Here is a 20,318-nt window from a genome sequence, read left to right as displayed (position 1 = left end):
GCTTAAAAAAATGCATGTTGAAGGTACGAGGTTTGGATGCCTGTTACTTGTTATTAGTCATGTGAACCACAGGGAAAAGGAGTAGTCAGTCTTCCCCACTCAATATGAAGGTGGCAAGGTAGGGGACTAAAGAGCCCTTTCGTCAGTGTGGGGGTTTCTGTGTCAAACACTATTTACCCCTTCAATTGGGGATGCCAGTTGTATATGACTTATTTTTAGCTATCTTCAGGAGCCGAGACAAGACAGCCACAGGTGGTCAACTCAAAGATTTCAGGGCAGAATGATGTCCCCACCTTGTTGGTCTCAGTAACCCAGGCTCTATCTGAGGAGTCTGTCCATAGTCCAGGCATCTCTCCAGGTTGCTGCCGCTGCCCCTCTTGTGAAAAACCTCAGAAATGAAGAGACCAATGTCACTGGGCTCACAAAGCCTCACAGAAATCTGAAAGGTCTGTGGATATTTCCCTGGTGATGTGACATAGTTTCCAGGTTGGGGAAAATGGTTATCAGGGAACAAGAATGTCCCCTGCAGAACTCTGGGAGGCAGATGAAGGAAGGACAGCAAGTAGGAGCTTGTCCGCCTCTGCCTGGGGAATTTCTCTCTTTCTCTCTAATAGAATGAGACAAAAGCTGACATCAGATTAACCTCAGAAGACACAAGGAAAACATTGCCATAAAGCCTGCACTGCTCAGCATGAAGAGGAAAATGGCAGATGAGGCACTCAGACTCAGAGACATCAGACATTGAAGGGACCCTAGGGAGCATCTGTTCTGGACTCCTCTTTTTAGAAGTGTGTTGCTTAGTTTCCACAAAGTTGGAAATTTCTCATCTTTTTTAAACAACAGATTTATTAAACTATAATTCACATATTATACAGTTTACCAATTTAAACTGTACAATTCAAAGGCTGAGGTACATTAACTTTAAAAAATTGTGATAAAATATATATAATAAAATTTTTCATTTTAGCCATTTAAGTCTACAACAGCATCAGTAATCATGTTCACGTGGTTGTACAACCCATTACTGCCATCTATTTCCAAAAGCTTTTCATCACCCCAAACACAAACTGTCACCACTGAACACGAATTCCCCACTTTCTCCTCCTGGCAGCCTCTGATAATGTCTGGTCTACTTTCCATCTCTAGGAGATTGCCCAATCTAGGTCCCTCATATAAATGGACTCATACAATTATTTGTCCTTTTGTATCTGCCTCATCCCACTTAGTATAGTGTTTCAAAGTTGATCCACATTGTAATTTGCACCAGATCTTTATTTCCTTATATGACTGAATAATATTCTCCCCCTCCCCTCACATTTTGTATATCCATCCATCTGTTGATGAACACTTGAGTCATTCCACCTTTTGGCTATTATGAATAATACTGCAGTAAACACTGGCTACAGTTGTCTGTTGTTCTCTGGGAGATTGGTGCAAGGCCTTCCTATAGATACCAAATCAGAGGATGCTCAAGACCCTTATACAAAATAGTATTGTGTTTGCCTATAACCTACACACATCTTCCCGTATACTTTATTTTTCCACGTTTTTTATTGGTGCATTACGGTTGCCTGTAATGATGGGATTTGTTGTTACATATTTGTACATGCGCACAATATAACAATATCACTCCCCAGTCCTTCCCTTCTCCCTTCCTCTCTCCTCCCTCCCACCTCTTGGACCCTTTCCTCTACTAATCTCTCTTTGATTTTAGGAGATTCTCTCTACCTTTCTTTTCCTTTTTCCTCTCTAGTTTCTGCATATGAGAGAAAACATATGACCCTTGATCTTCTGGGTTTGACTTATTTTGCTTAACATGATGGTCTCTAGTTCCTTCCATTTCCTGAAAATGCCATAATTTCCTTTTTCCTTTTTTATTATTTATTATTTTTACAGACTGCATTTTGATTCATTGTACACAAATAGGGTACAAATTTTCGTTTCTATGGTTATACACAATATAGTCATACCATTCATGTCATCATACATGTACGTAGGGTAATGATGTCTGTCTCATTCCACCATCTTTCATACCCCTGCCCCCTCCTCCCTCTCATTTCCCTCTACATAATCTAAAGTTCCTCCATTCTTCTCTCACCCCCACCCCCAACCCCCATTATATATCATCTTCCGCTTATCAGGGAAAACATTTGGTCTTTGGTTTTTTTTGGGAGTGGCTTATTTCACTTAGCATGATATTTTCCAATTCCATCCATTTATCTGCAGATGCCATAATATTATTCTTCTTTGTGGCTGAATAATATTCCATTGTGTATATATACATAGTTTCTTTATCCATTCATCTGTTGAAGAGCATCTAGGATGGTTCCACAATCTAGCTATTGTGAATTGAGCTGCTATAAACATTGATGTGGTTGCATTACTATAGTATGCTAACTTTAAGTCCTTTGGGTATAAACCGAGGAGTGGGATAACTGGGTCAAAAGGTGGATCCATTCCAAGTTTTCTGAGGAATCTACATACTGCTTTCCAGAGTGGCTGCATGAATTTGCAACTCCACCAGCAATGTAAAAGTGTGCCTTTTCCCCCACATCCATGCCAACACTTACTATTGCTTGTGTTCTTGATAATAGCCATTCTAATTGGAGTGAGAATTAAATCTTAGGGTGGTTTCAATTTGCATTTCTCTAATTACTAGAGATGTTGAACACTTTTTCATATATTTATTAATCACCTGTATGTCTTCTTCTGTAAAGTGTCTGTCCAGTTCCTTGATTGGTTTCTTTGTATTTTTGGTGTAAAGTTTTGTAAGTTCTTTATAAATTTTGGAGATAAGTGCTCTATCTGAAGCGTGTGTGGAAAAGATTTTCTCCCACTCTGTAGGCTCTCTTTTCACATTATTGATTGTATCTTTTGCTGAGAAAAAACTTTTTAGTTTGAATCCATCCCAATTATTGATTCTTGCTTTGATTTCTTGTGCTTTGGGAGTCTTGTTAAGGAAGTCTGATCTTAAGCCAAAATGATGAAGATTCAGGCCTACTTTTTCTTCTATTTGGTGCAGGGTCTCTGGTCTAATGCCTAAGTCCTTGATCTATTTTGAGTTGCGTTTCATGAGAAAGTTTTTGATGAGCTAAAGCACCACTTCATGCTTAAAACACTGAAAAAATAGGGATAGTAGGAACATACATCAACATTGTAAAGGCAATCTATGCTAAGCCCATGGAGAAAAACTGAAAACATTCTCTCTACAAACTGGAACAAGACAGGGATGCCCTCTTTCACCACTTCTATTCAACATCGTTCTTGAACACTAGTCAGAGCAATTAGACAGACCAAAGAAATTAAAGGGATATAAATAGAAAAATAAGAACTCAAGCTATCACTGTTTGCCAATGACATAGTTCTATATTTAGAGGATCCAATAGACTCCACTAGAAAACTTCTAGAACTAATAAGTGAATTCAGCAAAGTAGCAGGATATAAAATCAATATGCATAAATCTAATGCATTTCTATTCATAAGTGATGAATCCTCTGGAAGAGAAATTAGGAAAACCATTCCATTCACAATAGCCTCAAAAAAAAAAATAAAATAAAATACTTGGGAATCAATCCAACAAAAGAAGTGAAAGACCTCTACAATGAAAACTACAGAACACTAAGGAAAGAAATTGAAGAAATCTTAGAAGGTGGAATGATCTCCCATGTTCTTGGATAGGCAGAATTAATATTGTCAAAATGGCCATTCTACCAAAGGTGCTATACAGATTCAATGCAATTCCAATTAAAATCCCAATGACATTCTTCATAGAAATAGAGAAAGCAATCATGAACTTCATCTGGAAGAATAAGAGACCTCGAATAGCCAAAACAATCCTGAGCAGGAAAAGCGAAGCAGGAGGTATCACAATACCAGATCTTAAACTATACCCACAGAACAATAGTAACAAAAACAGCATGGTATTGGCACCAAAGTAGACAGGCTGACCAATAGTACAGAATAGAAGACACAGAGACAAACCCACAAAAATACAGTTACCTCATACTTGACAAAGGAGCCAAAAACATACAATGGAGAAAAGATAGCCTGTTCAACAAATGGTGCTGGGAAAACTGGAAATCCATATGCAAATGAAATCCAAATGAAATTGAATTTCTATCTCTCATCCTGCACAAAACTCAACTCAAAATGTAATATTTTTCTTTATGAGTGAATATAACTCCATTGTGCAAATGTGCCATATTCTTTATCCATTCATCAGTTGATGGACACCTAGGCTGGTTCCATAGTTTGGCTATTGTGAATTATGCTGCTATAAACATGGATATGCATGTATCACTGGAGTGAGATGACTTTAATTCTTCAAGATAAATACTGAGAAGTGGTATAGCTAGGTCATACTCCCATATTTTTAAATCATCTCTAGATTACTTATAATACTTAATAGAATGTAAATGCTATATAAATAGTTGTTATACTGTATTGTTTAGGAAATAATGACAAGAAAAAAAGTCTGTACAAGTTTAGTACAGATGAAATTTCTTCTTAATATTTCAGATTTTCAGTTGGTTGAATCCATGGATATGGAAGGGCTGATGGCTTAGCTATTCTAGTAGATGTGAAGTGCTTTCATTGTGGTTTTGATTTGCATTTCTCTAATGATATTGGACATTTCTTCATGTGCTTATTATTCATTTATAATCTTTGGAGAAGTATCTGTTAAGTCTTTTGCTTATTTAAAAATTATTTTTAATTGACAAAGAATACATATATTTATGATATTCAACAACGTTGTTTTGAACAGTGTACCTTTGGGAATGGCTAAAGTTAGCTAATCACCATGCGCAGTGTCTCATATACTTTTCTGTGGTGAAAACACTTCAAATCTTTCTTAGTGATGTTCAAGAATACAAATACGTTGGCGTAGTGTAACCAACATGTACAACAGATCTCTTGAACTTATCTCTTTGTATTGATTCTGGCTTAATTTGGTGACAGGAACATGTGTGCTTCTTCATTTAGTCCTCTGAGTTGTTGAGACTTCCTTTATGGTCTTATGTATGATCAATTTTGGATGATGGCAGAGTGGAGCCAACAATTGGGTGATACCTGCAAAATTCTTTGTAAGTTAATTAGGTCAGGTTTGTGTATCAGAGTTTAAGTCTTGGGTATTTTTGTGATTCTTCCCCCCTGCTTTTTCAAGCAATACTGAGAAAGGCAGGTTGAATTTTTCACTACAATTTGGGATTGTCTATTTCTCTTTAATTCTGTCAAGTTTTGTTTCCTATTTTTGAAATTGCATTATTAGCTACAAATTTAGAATTCTTATGATTTTCTGGTGGATTGAATTTTCACTACTAGGAGTTGTTCAGTCTACCTTGTTTCACATTAGTTCAGCATCAGTTTTCCTAAGGTTTGTGTTTATTTGCTGTATCTTTTCCCTTCCTTTACTTGATCTTCCTTTATCCTGGTATTAAAATGTGTCTTTTATAAGCACTATGCAACTGGGTTTCATGATAATTTTGGTCTTTTGATTGTATATTAGAACCATTTACTTTTAATGTAAGGATTGATATATTGGTGTAATTATTCTTTCATGCTTATTATTTTATTTGCCTTGCCTGTTCAGTACTCTTTTTTCTCTTTATTGTCTTCTTTTGGATAAATCAAGTGTTTCAATTTAAATTAAAAAAAAATTTTTTGGTACAGGTGTATTTTACCACTGAGTTGCATCTCCAGTCTTTTAAAATTATTATTATTATTATTATTTTTTATTTAGTGAGACAGGATCTCACTAAGTTGGTTAGGACCTCCCTAACTTGCTGAGGCTGCCCTCAAACGTGTGATCCTCCTTTCTCAGCCTCCTGAGTTTCTGGGATTTCAGGTGTGTGCCACCATACTGGGCTCAAGTACTTTCAGTATTTTTATTTTTAAATTTTCATTGGAAATTCATGTAACATAAAATTAACCATATTAGAGTGAACAACCCAGAGGTATTTAGCACCTTTTCTATGTTATATGACCAGCACCTCTGTCTAGTTTCAAAACATTTTCAGTTCCCCACAAGGTGATCTCATACTCATTAGGCACTTGCTCTCCATTTTCTCTTTCCCTCACCTGTGGTAGCCACAAATCTGTATGCATTATGGGTAAATCAGGTATTTTTTTACCAGTCCTTCTCTACTCTCTCGTGAGTTGTAAGTTCTTCTGCTCTTCTTTTGCTATTTACCTCAGAGATTATGATACATGACCCTGACTTACTAGATTTCACTATAAATTGTCACTTTTATTGCTTCCAGGGTAAGGAGTATTTGAGTACCAGGTTTCGTGCTCTTAATCCTGGGTAGCTGCAGAAAGCTCAGCTTAGCTTCCTGAACTCTCTTCTGAGAGTTCCATCTTCTGCTTGACTTCTCTATTCACCCTGAACTGCTTGCAAATCAGCAAGCACATCGTGAGGACATGCCAACAGATTGCCCGGCGCACGACTGTCTGGCTCCCTTCTCTCTGGGATCCCGTCTCCTCAAATCCTGGCTGCCAAAGTTTCTCTTCCATAGTTTTTGACTTTTTGCCTTGGTCTTCTGTATCTTATCTAGCCGTCTTAGATTTCTAAGTGAGGGGTTGGTATTCAACATGCTGCTCTGCTGTGACCTTGAGCAGAAATCTGATGCCTTCATTTTACAGTAAGGAAGCGGAGTCTGGAGGGGAGAAGTGACTTGTCAATTTCACACTGCTAATTAAGGCAGAACTGGAATTAGAACTCAGGTCTCCTGATACCCATTCCAGTATCGTCTGCCACAGCAGGCTGGGAAAAGAGGCAATCTTATTCTATCAAAACACTCGCCTAAGCCATCATTTGTTCATTTAAAAAGTATTTCTCAAGGACCTGCTCTGTGCCTTTTTTTTCCCTGCTGCCTTCAAGATTTTTTTTCCAATGTCTCAGTTTTTAGCAGTTTTACTGTGACGTGTGCATTGTGGTTTTCTTTGAATTTATCCTATTTGTACAGCTTCATGAATCTGTGGTTTGAAAGGTTTTGTAAGTTTTGAAAAATTATCATTCGCTATGTCTTGAGTTATTCCTTATGCCTCATGCTCTTCATCCCACCTCTCAGAGACTCTACTTATGTGTATGTAGAACTTTCAAGAATTATACAGCCTGGAAGTGGGATTAGAGACAGGCAAGTATATTATTTAAGAAGTAAGTTTAGCTTTATGTTCCAGAGACATAGAACAGCAGTGGCTAAATAAAATGGTATATTTCTCTTTTATGTGACAGACAAGAAGTAGGATCCCTGGTTTGGCATGGTGAGTTTTACCACCAGGTGTTGCCCTCATGTACATTTCTTGTACTGTACAAGCATCAGAAGGATGGAGAAGTGGAAAGAAGATTGTAACCTCTCCCTTCAAAGTTTCTCTCTAAACATTGTATACCTTTCTTTTGTACTTCATTGAATGGAATTGGGTCACCTGGCCACAACTAACTGCAAAGGAGGCTGGGAAATGTGACCTTTATTCTGGGAGGTCACTTCTTGTGTTAAAATTTAGGAATTCCATTGTTGGGAAAGAAAAAGAAAATAAATACTGAGGGACAATTAGCCGTCTCTCCCTTAGCAACAAATCACGATATAAGGCAACAGGTGCTGAGCCAGGGCCCAAGAAGAAGAAGTTGGAAGAAGTGTCACAAAAGAAGTAATATCTGACTGGATATTGAAGGGTACATAGGACATGGAGGGGGAAACAATCACAAAGCACACCAGGCAGGAAGACTGGCATGAGCATTTGACTCCTAAGTACAGGCCCCACATACGTCTCCTTTCTCTAACCTGAATGCCTGACACATAATACTATCTATTGTAGATAGTATGTAGGTAAATGCTGTTGAGCAGAATCAACTGTGAGGGGAGGGAGGGAGGGCGAGTGAGAGAGAGGGGATTTTACTCTGGAGATTGGAGGTGAGGCCTAGGGGAATTGGAAGGGTGGTAATAAGTGGCACTGTGGGAGTAGGGAGAGGATGCCTGCCACTGTAGAGAGTGAGATTTGAGGTGAAGACGGGCACGCCATGTTGAAATCATCATATAGACAGCTGAGAAACATAGACAAGTGGGGTCTGGAGAAGTGGTTTGGGATCTATCCTTGGAGTGTGACACTGGAGGCTGTTGGAGAGGGTACTTTTCTTCTAAGGGAGAACATTCAGAGAGTAAAGAGGCCAGGAAAAGACTGTGACTTCACAATGGAAAAAAGAACCAGGAAGCAGAAAGGACTTCTGTACAGGGCCAGCGGTCCTCAGAGGGCTGTCTGAGGCCTCTTTCCTCTTCAAAGGGCTGGCCTACGTGACCCAGCCTTACCCTCTCTCCTGGTCCCGACCCTACCACCTTCTCTTAATAAGTCTTCTTTTAATGATTAATTTAATTTAATGTTCATTAAACTTTCATTAGATTGGTCATTTTACTTCATGAAATTATTTAAGGCAGTATTCTTACTTGGTTTTCATTATACAAGTAGTACATTGTCACATTTTTAAATATCAGAAAATAGAGTTGAATAAGAGAAAGAACATTAAAATCATTTATAATTCCTGTACCTAGGTTGATACTTCAGTAAAGATGTGTCTAGACCTTATCTATATTCTCTTCCTTCCTGATAATAGTAATACCAATAATTGCTAATATTTGTGAGCTCTTACTATGTGCAGTCACTGTGTTAAGTTTTGTATCTGCATTTTATTATTTAAACTTCATAGCAATTTATAAGATAGTAATTACTATCCCCCTTTTACAGGCGAGGAAACTAAAGCACAGAGAAGGTCTGAAACTTACCCAGAGTCATTCAAATAGTGTTATTCTAACCCACACATACTTACTTGCTTTTTAACTTTTGATGATGACAATTAGAGAAAAAATAATGGTGAGGTTCCTTACAACAACACCCAACTTCGTCCACCATCAACTCTTGGCCAGTCTTGCTGTACATGTTCTCCTAGCCAGCTCTGATCCCAGTTATTCTTAAGCAACTCTCAGGAGTCACATGGTTTTATCCACAATGCATGTGTCTCCATAGGCAAGGACTCTTAAAATATAACCACAATCTTGTTTTTATCATTTGTCCCATTGAACACTGTGATAACACTGTCTGCTTTTCTCTCAGTACTCGAACCCACCCAACTGTCTCATAAATATTTCCCCACAGTTGATCTGAATCAAAACCACACATTCTCCTCCCCAGAGGTGAGGCTGGAATTCACATCCAGATTAGTCTTGCCCCAAACCTGTGTTCTTTTCAAACACTGAACCCATGTTATAGATGAGAAACCCACACACTTTTAACTGCAGTTAACTTGAACATACATATAGGCAACAAATTATAAGTTTTAGGTATTGATTTAAGCAATAAAATTAAAGTATTAATTTGTAATATTTCTTCACTAAGCTACTGTTAAAAACCTTCAGCATATTATTTCTACTCTCGGCAATTTTCTCTTCTTATGACCTGCAAGGCTTTTTTAGGTTTAATGAGTTTCTCCTCTATTTTTGTTCCATAATAGATTTTTCTGAGATTGTTATTTTCTTTCATAAGGATTACTATTATTATTTTCATTCATCTGCATATTAATTGAGCACCTATTATTTGCCAGAGCAAGTGATTGACAGACACGGTCCCTGCTTCTATGGACTTAAATTCTATGGGGGAGATAGTGGGAAAAAAGTAAGTGGACAAACAATTCAAATAATTTCAAATGGTGAGAAATACCATGTAAAAGTGAACAAGAAGTAAGTGTAGGGCATAATGGTGGAAACTGCTTTCAAAAACACTTAGAAATAACTTGCTTTTATTTGCTCAAAGCTCTTTTTAAAAGCAGTTTCTACACTGGTATTTAAGAGATTGCACCTTTCAATATGCTTTTGGCTAACTGCTTGCTACCAGCTATTTATTACTCCCCAACGCTTCTCTTTCTTTATTTGTGACGCTGCAGTTTTGCTTTGTAATTTGAACACTCCACGTTGCCTCCAAAATGGTGGTACTGGGGCCTTTGTACTTCGTTTCTCTGGTGAAAAGAGTAACTTCGGTAGAGTCAAACAGAAGGGAGGTCTCCCATGATGGTAATGTGGTTACTGTAGGCTTGCTTAGTCATTCCTTATGGTGGTAATTATTCATAGTTCATAGTTGGTACATAGTTATTGAACAAATGTAAACAATATAAAAGTTTAGACATGAAATAAAGTCCCTCTCAAGACCCCTCCTTCCACTTCCAATCCTCAAGTGTGACCCTAAAGGCATTTTGGTATGTCTCCTTCCACCTTCTGTGTGTATGAGGTGATATAGGATCCAATGGGGCCTCTACTGGCAGATGTGTGAGATGAAGGGTGTCTGGAGGCCAGGCTTATTATGAGAACTCTGTCATGAGCGTCCAGAGTCTTCACAACTATGCCACTCCAGGGCATTGTGAACTTCATTGGTGTGGGCTTATGTTAGCTCTTTGAGTAGTTTGCCTTTCCAGCTGGATACGGCTCAGCACAACACTTACCACTTGGCAATTTTGGGAGATAAAAATATCACAAAGTGTGGTTATGACTATCTTATCACTGTGGGACTTTTGGTTACTTTCCAAATTGAAACACACCATGAAAGGAGAGGATCTGACGTCATCAAATCTGACATAACACACCATTAGAAGGCAATTTTGAAAGAGATGTTCAAATCATGCTTCAGCAGGCACAAAAGCACTGGAGCAGTGCAAACATCAAAGTAATACATTGGATATTAATCATGTAATTAATGACTATTAAATAAAATGTTTCTAGTTCACTATTTTCTCAATGCTTTAATCTCATTTTGGAGATCTATTCTAGATGTGTATTTATGCCATAATTGTTCTGCTGTTTCCACTCAATGATGTCCATAATCCATACAGTCCTATTTCATCTCTTGATAAAATACAAAATATCCTATAGTACAGAATACTAGGTGTTGTATATGGCTGTTCTTCTATTGCTTGACACTAAGATATCTCTAGCCATACACTGTTTTCAGTAATGTTGCAGCAAATATTGATGTACAAATAACTTGAATTTGTGTCTATTCCCATAGGCTAGATTCTGAAAAGTGAATCTCTGGGTTGAATAGATTAGATGTTTAAAATGTTGATAGACTAAATCATATTGTTTCCCAAAGACTTTCAAATGAAGCACCATATACCAAAGTGTTCTCTTCTTTAAACCCTTTCACACTGGACAGTATCAGGCATTTATGTATTCCCAATATGAAAGATCTAACAGAGCATCTTGTTTTAACTTAAATTTCTGTTAAAACAAGTCTGATCATCTTTTTATAGATACGTTAACTATTTGCAACAATGCATATATGGTTATATGTATATAATGCATATATGGTTATATCTTGTCTGGTTGTTTCTTGGCCATATCTTTTGCGCATTTATCTACTGAGTTGTCTGTTGGTTTTGTGTGGATTTGCAGAAGCTGTTTTTGTATGGTAGGAGTACTAACCTCTGGGTGATTACTTAATTTGTAAATATTCTCCAATTGCTTCTTGTTTCAAATGTGATCTAATTGTGTTTTTGCTATACAGAAAGAAGGTTTTTCACTTTTATTGAGTCAGTTTTAAAGTCTGTTTGTTTCTGGCTTCTAAGTTTTCTCTTTCCCAAGATTAACCATCTTCTTTTGAGTTGCTTCAGTGCTTCCTATTTAAATGTTGTAGGCATATTAGTAGGTAGGCTCTACCTAGAGATGGGGAAGAATGAAGTGGTAGAGAGAAACTAAAGCCAAAAACTCTTAGCAGAATGTAAGAGAGCTCCTTTTCTTGTCTCTAACCTTTAAATGGTTCTTAGAGCTTTCCCCAAAGATCCTAGAAAAACTAATTTGCAAGATGGGAGAAGTTTGTGATTCCTCTGGTTCTACTTCCTGTGGTCCCTGGAGGCTGTTTTTTCCCTATAAATGCTTCAGATTTGCTTCTCAGCCACAGTCCTCTTCTTTGTGGCTGGAGCTTTGAGTTCTTTTCACAAACAGAAGATAAAACCCGATGCTTGAAGGAGAATCTCTTTACCTAGGAACATGTTCTGTTGGTGGCATGGAGGTCATTTTAGGTGGTACATCAACACAACATAGTATAACTGAATCACAGGGTGAGAAAGGTCTTCCCTTTTGAATTGTTTCCTAATCTTTCCAATTGAATCAAGGAGGCATTTATCAGTGGTTGTTTTCCACACCCCCTAACTCTTTAACAGAGAGAAAATAGGCCCCAGGCTGGCATCTTTTGGCAGACAACTATTTAGTTAGAATCTAACAACATGCTATTGTTTTCATTGTATTTATTTTCTACGGTTGCATTCTATTTATGGCAAATGATTGTGGTAGGGATTTGGAGTAGAGATATAAAGTTTTCTTTTAAAATGTATTTATTTTTAGAAAAATGGAGTCGACAGCAGTGCAGATGGCACTAGAATATAACAGATCTTTCAGTGATACTCTGCTGAAGGGAATTTGGGAAGCAGGTAACCACCTAAATCCAAGTCTATGTGCCTTCCACCAGCTTTCCTCCACTCACTCCACCCTTGCCAGGGGCCTCTGTGCCTTTTCTTTGCTTCCAGAGACCTCGTTCACTCCTGGTCCCAGTTCTATCTTCTCTCCTGCTCTCCTGATCACATCAATACTGACAGTCTTGGAACTCCCTTTTCTAAAGGGATTTTCTCTGGGGTATTAGTGGCTGCTACCTGTTCTCAAAAATAGATTCATTTTAATAACAACCTTGGGGAAACAGCTCTTGTGCAAGAGAAAAAGGGGGAAGAGCCTGTGGGTTCTGTACTCAAACGGATCTCAGTCCAGTTCCTGCCACGATCAAATGTTAACTCTGACTTTGGGCAAGATAATTAACCCAAAAAAGTGAGTTTGATATACTGAGAATTTGTATGAGGAAAGAAATGGATTGTGGCAAGATGACTTTGTGTGATTCTACAATGACACCCAATGGGCCAGTCCTTTCCAGAAAGTTTCACAAGCCCCCATGATCTCTTCCATCATTGTTCCCCCAACCCTGACCCATTTCATGAGAGGAAGAGAGTTCTGTAGGGACATAGGCAGAGCCTTTACAAAGTCTTCACTGGGGCTGGGGATTCAGGTCAATGGTAGCTTGTGCTTTGCATGCATAAAGTTCCTGGTTTGATCCTCAGCACCACACACACAAAAAATCCCTGCATAATAGCACCATTCATAAGCACAAACTTACACTAAAATGTCCACCAGCAGGAGGGTGGATAAGTAAAAGGTACTCTGTTTCACAATAGAATACTGTACAACAATGAGGGGTAAGGACTACGATGGTGAGAAACAGTATGAGTACTTGCAAGCATCATTTTGAGCTGACGAAACTACGAAGAATTCATATTGTGTGATTCCACCTGAGTGCAGTTTGGAAACAGGACTAACCTGTGCTGTTAGAAGTCAGGACAGGGCTCACCTTGAAGTGGCCACAGCATGCCTTCTGGGAGCTACTCATGTTCAATTTCTTGACCGGGCGCTTATTTTGCCTGTGTGTTCTCTTTAGTGAAACTTCATTGAGTTGAATATGCATTCATGTATTGCTTAAACACAAGGAAGTATTCTGGAAATGTATCATTAGCCAATCTCAGCATTGCACAAACATCACAGAGTGCCCTTAGACAATCCAGGATGCTATAGATCAATCACTCTATGTGGCCTCTTGGCGCAATCACATGATACAATATGTACAAGGCGTATGAAGCTGCTGCCAGAGGAATATCACACTGTTTCACAGTGAATGTATTTTTAATCAGTAGAAGGAATACATTCTACAATAATGATTAAAAAGTATAGTAAATATGTAAACCAGTGACACTGTTGTTTATTACCATTATTGAGTATGTGTGCTGCACATAACTGTATGTGCTATACTCTTCTACAGCAGGCGGTGCAGTAGGCTCATTTGCCTCAGCAGAATCACAAACTACTACATCACTAGGTGGTAGGAATTTTTCAGCTCCATCATAATCTTATGGAATTACTGTCAAATATACAATCCATCCTTGACAGAAACCTCATTATGTGATTCATTATTGTATATACTTCTCTGTCAGTTATTCTTCACTTAAAAGTTTAAAAGGCTATTATCATTGTAAAATGTAAACCTTTCCCACTATGATGTGACTATAGCTTTTTGGTGCCAGGAAAATGAGGAAAGCTTATTGTAAGGAATCCACGAAACCACGCCTGACACGGGAAATCACATAAGGGAGTTTATTAAGCAAACAAAGTGTCTCCCTGCAGGGTAAGAGAGAAAATGAGAGGAAAAGAGAAAGGGCGTGCACTAGAGAGAGTAGAAAGTGAGGAGGAGGAAAAGCAAGTGAGAAAAGATGGCGGTGAAGCTATCTTTAAGAATCCCTCCGGGCTAACGGGACCAATAACGGAGAGGGATACTTGCAAGCTGACTGATGAACCAATAGCTAGCTAGGATGTTCACAGACTGACAGTAATCAGGAGGCGGGGAAATGGCTGCATCAGAAAGGGTGGGGAGAGCCGCTTTGTACATTACACTTATCATCTCAACTCATAAAAAGAAAGAAAGGAATGAATCATGGGAGAGAGGAGGATTGTGCAGAGCATGCCTTTTGTAGAACAGAGTTGAAAACCCCCTCTGGTTGGGGACTTGCTCTCGAGAGGGGTTTCCCTCACCATATAGCAGATAGTAAGATCTGGGTTTCCCCAGGAGATGACTTTCCTGGGGCTGGTGACCACCATGGCTCCTCTTCTCCTTCCTCCTTGTCCTTCTGGTCTCACTTCCCAGGTGGGGCTGAGATCCAGGTGTGCCAGCCCAGAATTTAAAAGGTTAGTGAGGCATAAACTAGAAGGCCAAATGAAATTGCTGTGGCAGAGCAGAGTGGGCCCACGCTGGATTCTAGGAAGCCTCAGCGACTATTCTTCCTACCAGTTTTGAAGAAGTGTTTGTGACTGCTGTAGGAATTCCTTTGTTGGTTATTTTTTCTGTGGCTTTGTAGTCTGACAGCACAAAAAAGCCTGAAGGCCCCTGTGAAGAAGGGCGTGAGGGAAGAAGTTGGGGCCCAGATGGTCTTGGAAGGAGATATTTAGGCTTCCAGAGGCAAGGAGTAGATGAGCTGAAGCCGAAGGGGAGCAGGAGCGTGGCCAAGGGTGTGCCAGGAAGAGAGGAGTCCCGCTCCCACACAAAAGTCTGTGTAGGGGGGCAGAAGGATCCTGAAGATCTTTTATGTCCCCAAGTGCTTTTGTTTAAAATAACTTTTTAATTATAAAATACACTCACACTTGGAGCCAACCCTGTAACCACATTGGCTTTAAAACTCCTGGCTCACCTTTTGCTTTAAAGAAATAAAAGTGTACGGACAAGTCAAAGCTCCAGCACGGCCTTCCTCTCTTCCCTGGAGTGACAGTTCTCCAGAACTGTGTGCTCTTTGCAGTGGCCATATTTAAGTGTCCTCAGCATCCTCTGCGGGGATCTCTAATGGGTGTTTCTGTAACTGGAGAGGCCTTTGCTCGGCAGGAAGAGTGATGGTTTTGGTACCCACGTTTGCAGGCAGGAGTTTCTGGGAAGGAGGGATTATTCAGGACATTGCAGCTGGGAAGCACCAAGCACCTGGGTAAGGAAAGAAGGCAAGTAAACAGCTCAGGAGGGCTGAGGAAGAGCTGCAGGTGGTGAGTCTGGGAGGGCGGATTTTCCCAGGGAAGTGTGGGAGGTGTGTGTTGTGGCCTCTCCCTGTGACCCCATAAACCACTAGAAAAACTGCAAAGAGGGCAAAATATTTGGCAGGATTAATTTCTCATGGAAACCAGTGAAGGCTGTGTAATGTGCATGTGCTGGGTGGAGTGGCCCATGCTGGGGGCAGGAGGGACACCGCCGGCTGCTGGTTGTTCCTAAAATCCTGGTCTCACTGCAGGAATGTGCCTCTAGGGATCTCCCCTTCTTTTCAGTTTGTCTAGAATGTTGGGTCTGAAATGTAGAAGGTGGAGACTCACATACATATGGAATAATTAGATAACGCCCTAATGATTTCATTTCAGTGACCCAGTTACGGTCTTCCAATGTTGTATCATGTGCTGAGGAATTCAGGGATGACCAGCTACAGTTTCCTGCTCCATGAGGCTCACAGTCTCAGAGGCAGGTCAGAGGCCTGCTATGGACAGAGGTCCAGGCTAGTGCTAAAGGACCATAGAGGTATGATAGGTTCCCTCAGATGGAGTTAAGAGGCTCCCAAAGGAGAGGCCCTGAGAGAGGAGAAGACAGTTCTGGGTACCAGGGGACTTTTAAAAGGAGAGTCAGAACCCACCATTATATACAACTACAACGAAATGATAAAAAATGTGTGGTGGAGGAACAGTCAGAAGGAGCGAGGGCTGGAGGGGAGGAAGTATACAGGGAGAAGAGCCCAGGCAGAGATGAGCTGCAAAGGGAGCAGGGCCACTTTGCACATGCAGTGCCTGGATATTATACTAAGTGTGGACATTCTCCGTGGACGATAAGGAGACACTGAGGTTTTCTGTAGCAATGTGATCCAATCAAGGGTCCCCCACCTTCTTCATATAAGCCCCAGTATGGTATTTGGAGGTGGGTGAGGCCTGTGGGAGCTAATTAGGATTAGATGAGGTCACGAGGGTGGAGTCCCAATAATGGGATCACTGGCTTTATGAGAGAGTTTATCCCCTTCCACAGTGAGAAAGTGGCCTTCTGCTGACCAGAAAGGGAACCCCCACCAGATCCTGACCATGCCAGGCACCCTAATCCCAGACTACCAGCCTCCAGAGCTGTGCGGAATTACATTTTTGTTGCTTAAGTCACCCAGTCTATGGTGCCGTAGCCCCACGTAGCCACAGTTGCTTTCTAAAGTTTCCATTATTTGAAATCAATTGCAGTACAAAAATACGAAATAAAAAATTCCAGGAATAAACAATTTAAGAGTGTTAAGGTGTGCACCATGCTGAGTACCACGCCATCCCACTCCATCCTGCCGGGATGTGAGTCATGTCTGCCCAGCATAGCCATACTGTATAAGCTAGCCCATTTCCATCATTCGATTGACTCTCACTGTATTTCAGTACTTGTGTTCAAGCCTCCTTTATTTTAATGGCCCCCAAACCAAAAGAGTTGTAATGCTAGCAATTTGGGTATACCAAAGAGAAGCTGCAAAATGTTTCTTTAAGTGAAAAGGCGAACATTCTCAATAAGGAAAGAAAAAAAAATTGTATGATGAGGTTGCTAAGGTCTACAGTAAGAATGATTCTTCTATGAAATTACGAAGAAGGAAAAAAGTAATTTGTGCTAATTTTGCTGTCACATCTCTAACTGCAAAAGTTACATCCACAGTGCATGAACGGTGCTTAGTTAAGTTAGAGAAGTCATTACATTTGTATAAGTATATATAAGGGAAAAATCATACTATATATAGGGCTTAGTACTAGCTGCAGTTTCAGGCATCCACTGAGGCTCTTGAAACACAGACCCTCAGACGAGCAGGGGAGGCTGTATTCTGTTGTGGCAGCCAAGCTGATGAAGATAGATAAGTTTGGAGGGAGAGAGGAGAAAAAGCCACTGTAGCCTCAAAGTCAGGTGCAATGACTGCCGTCTCTGGTGATTGTGTTTGAACCTAGGGCTGTGAGCTAAGGCAGGGCACCAGCATGATCTGGCCTTTCTCGAACCAGGGAATTTCACCGAGAAATTCCCAGAAAAGTAACCTCTCTGCCTTATGTTGGCTCAGACAAACCCATAATTTATACACAACTTCCAACAGTGCACCCCTGAGACCGTGGGCTTTTGTGGCTGTATGATTCAGGCATGGCCCAACTTAGGGTCAGCCTCAGAGGCTTAAGGGACTGACTTCACCAACATAACCCCTACCTTGGGCAGCACAGCATGTGCAAGACCTCATTTGCAGGGGTAAGTTAGGGTAGTAAGCCCAAGACTTTGAACTGGAACTTAGGGCCAGGCTGGTGAAAACTAACACTGGACAAATCCTGATGGCCCCCATCCCAAGGCCTGCCTGTGGAACAGTTCCAGGGTTTGTGGAGGACACACAGCCTATTGGGCCTCCAGTTCAGCCAGCAACACCTTGCAGTTCTGGGTCACAGCAACAGAGAGCCCATAGCAGTGTGGGCCTTGGTCTTCCCCCAGTGTTGTACTATTCTTGGTGGGCTCTGGGTTCAGCACATAACGCAGCTTGGTGACATTGGTAGCCACAGGTATGACAGAGGACTCTGGTGCTTACCCATCTGGAGTGACTCTACTCAGAACTGGGAAGAATCCTATATTGCCTGACCATAGTTCAGTAAGTATGGATGCAGCATCTGGGCCTACCCTGGCCCCAGAGAGAAGCTTGTCAGGACAGACTGCCCTTTCTAAGTACTCTCTTGCTTCTTTCTCAACAACATACCAACAGTGTACTACGGGCCTCTTTGGGCTTCTCATGGCAGAGTGCATGGAGGCAAGTGCAGGTCTCAGTAGCCTCAGGGACCCTCAAGACCCCTTTAAAAGGAACATGTTGCCAAGTGAGGTGGCGCATGCCTGTAATCCCAACAGCTTGGGAGGCTGAGGTAGGATGATCGAGTTCAAAGCCATACTCAGCAACTTAATGAGGTCCTTAGCAACTCAGTGAAACCCTATCTCAAAAAAAAAAAAAAAAAAAAAAAAAAAAAAAATCTGAGGATGTGGTTCAGCGATAAAATACCCCTGGGTTCAATCCCTGGTACAAACAAACAAAACAAAACAAAAACAAAGGAACACCTGGATTTTACTACTCTATTAGCCCTATGTAACCCCCGGGCTTCTGCTGCTTCAAAAGGAACTCCAACTGACTTCTAGTTTGCCCTGTGAATTGGAATCCCACCCACATATATGTACATTTTTTTCTCCCCAAGTTCTTCAGCTCCAGGTGTACTGGAGATACAACTGAATGTTTGAGTGCATCCCCTAACACCATCCAGGAGGTGCACATCCAGACCTGAGCATTGTCCAGCTGGGCCTCCCGAGACAGAAGAAGCCGTGGAACTGGCCAGTTCTGTATGGCTGGAAATTCCCTTCCTTCACACCTTTCTCTTACTTCTCCCCACACCTCCTCATGTGGTAAAGAAGAAAGAACTTCCAGGAATATGGTCACATCATTTCTGGCATTTGGGCAGCTGGGTTCTCTACCAAGGGATCGTAGTTCTTTTTACAACTCTATACATACCTCTGGATCTCAGGTCTCTCATCTGTAAAATGGGAAGTGGTATGGTTTAGATATGAGGTGTCCCCCAAAACTCATGTGTGAGACAATGTAAGAACATTCAGAGGTGAAATAATTGGGTTATGAGAACCTCAACCTAATCAATGGATTGATCCACTGATATGGATTAACTGGATGGTGACTTAGGCAGGGAGGGTGTGGCTGGAGGAGATAGGGACGTGCCTTTGGGATCTATATTTTGTCTCTGATGAAACAATCTCTTTCTCTCTCTCTCTCTCTCTCTCTCTTTCTCTCTCTCTCTCTCTCTGCTTCCTGATTACCATGCCCTGAGCTGCTTTCTTCCTCCCACCCTTCTGCCACAATGTTCGGCCTTATCTTGGATACAAAGCAATTGAGTCGGCTGTCTGTGGACTGAGACCTCTGAAATTGTGATCACCAAATAAACATTTCCTCCTCTAAATTGTTCTTGTTGGATCTTTTGGTCACAGCAATGCAAAGCTGACTAAAAGAGGAGGGTTGCTCTGTTTTCCTCCAATGTCCTTTCAGTAGTGACAACATGGCATACAAGCCCCAAGGTGCCATCCCTAGGGTGACCCAAGGCAGGTGCCAATCACGCACTAAAGTGCTGTGTAACATGTTGAGCAGTTGGAGGGCGATGCTGGAGGGGTTTCCTGGGTGATGTGTTCTGTTTCCATAAAAAGGAGGAATCAACAACAGTGGTTGGAGAATTTGGAATGACAGAGGCTCCTGCCTTCAGATGTCTTGGCCTTGTGATGTGTCTAAAGGGCACATATTTTCTTCTTTTTGTGTTATGTATAGGCAGCTTTATGGTAGAAATAAATAAGCAGACAGTAGATAGACAAATATATGTGATAGGGTCTGATTAGCAAAAGCCAGGCAGAGCTGACCCCAAGAAAACTGAACAGCCTCCCACCAACTGAGAGGCTGTGGACAAATCACTTCACTTCTGTTGGCCTCGACTTCTTCATTTGTTCAGGATGGGTCTGGATCAGGTGGTGTGAGAGGGAACATTGAAGAGTTGCTAAGATCCTGTGGTCAAGCAGGGGAGGCTGATAAAGTAGTAAAATTCAGGGGTTCCTATTAAAGGGGTCTCTTAGGTTCTCATTATACTCTGCCGTGAGGAAGG

The sequence above is a fragment of the Sciurus carolinensis genome, chromosome 2 (genome assembly GCF_902686445.1).
Source record: "Sciurus carolinensis chromosome 2, mSciCar1.2, whole genome shotgun sequence".
NCBI classification, from domain to species: Eukaryota; Metazoa; Chordata; class Mammalia; order Rodentia; family Sciuridae; genus Sciurus; species Sciurus carolinensis.
This window is presented reverse-complemented; position numbering follows the sequence as displayed.